Source organism: Triticum aestivum, unplaced genomic scaffold, assembly GCF_018294505.1.
Source record: "Triticum aestivum cultivar Chinese Spring unplaced genomic scaffold, IWGSC CS RefSeq v2.1 scaffold90624, whole genome shotgun sequence".
In the NCBI taxonomy this organism is placed as follows: Eukaryota; Viridiplantae; Streptophyta; class Magnoliopsida; order Poales; family Poaceae; genus Triticum; species Triticum aestivum.
In genome coordinates, this window is record NW_025292592.1 from 1 (window position 1) to 1039 (window position 1039).

At 62.0% G+C, this 1039-nt stretch overlaps 1 non-coding gene across 1 annotated transcript; it reads right to left on the reverse strand.

Annotated features, from left to right (window-relative positions):
- Positions 1–776: 776 nt before the first annotated feature.
- Positions 777–932, reverse strand: LOC123178921 (5.8S ribosomal RNA). Its single transcript, XR_006489965.1, has one exon. It is a non-coding gene; the product is annotated as a 5.8S ribosomal RNA (ribosomal RNA).
- Positions 933–1039: the final 107 nt, after the last annotated feature.

Below are 1039 nucleotides of genomic sequence, written 5' to 3' on the forward strand. Positions count from 1 at the left end.
CGGCCACCGGGGGCACCTAAGGCCCCCGGGCTTTGGCCGCCGGCGCGGCCGACAACAGTCCACACCCCGAGCCGAGCGGCGGACCAGCAAGAGCCGTTCCGCATACGGCCGGGGCGCATCGCCGGCCCCCATCCGCTTCCCTCCCGGCAATTTCAAGCACTCTTTGACTCTCTTTTCAAAGTCCTTTTCATCTTTCCCTCGCGGTACTTGTTCGCTATCGGTCTCTCGCCTGTATTTAGCCTTGGACGGAGTCTACCGCCCGATTTGGGCTGCATTCCCAAACAACCCGACTCGTTGACGGCGCCTCGTGGGGCGACAGGGTCCGGGCCGGACGGGGCTCTCACCCTCCCAGGCGCCCCTTTCCAGGGTACTTGGGCCCGGTCCGTCGCTGAGGACGCCTCTCCAGACTACAATTCGGATGGCACAGCCGCCCGATTCTCAAGCTGGGCTGCTCCCGGTTCGCTCGCCGTTACTAGGGGAATCCTTGTAAGTTTCTTCTCCTCCGCTTATTTATATGCTTAAACTCAGCGGGTAGTCCCGCCTGACCTGGGGTCGCGGTCGAAGCAACGTGCGCTTCGTTTGCTGGGTCGTTCTGAGGCCATAATGTCGGCCGCGCGTCGGATGCACTGCGTTGATAAAGCGAGGACGCCCACCATGCGCTGTGTCCGGCGCGGTACACCGGCAGCCCGATCTTCGGTCCACCGCCCCTTGCGAGACGAGGGACCAGATGCCGCGTCCCGATTCCCGATGAGGGTGGTTGGGAGCGTGTTTTGGCGTGACGCCCAGGCAGGCGTGCCCTCGGCCGAGTGGCCTCGGGCGCAACTTGCGTTCAAAGACTCGATGGTTCGCGGGATTCTGCAATTCACACCAGGTATCGCATTTCGCTACGTTCTTCATCGATGCGAGAGCCGAGATATCCGTTGCCGAGAGTCGTGTGGATTAAATAGCTTTGCAACACAAGGGACGGCTAGCAAGCTAGCCATGCCCCCGGGTTAGGCACAGTGTTCCTTGACGCCTTCGGCGCCGTGGGTTCTTTTAC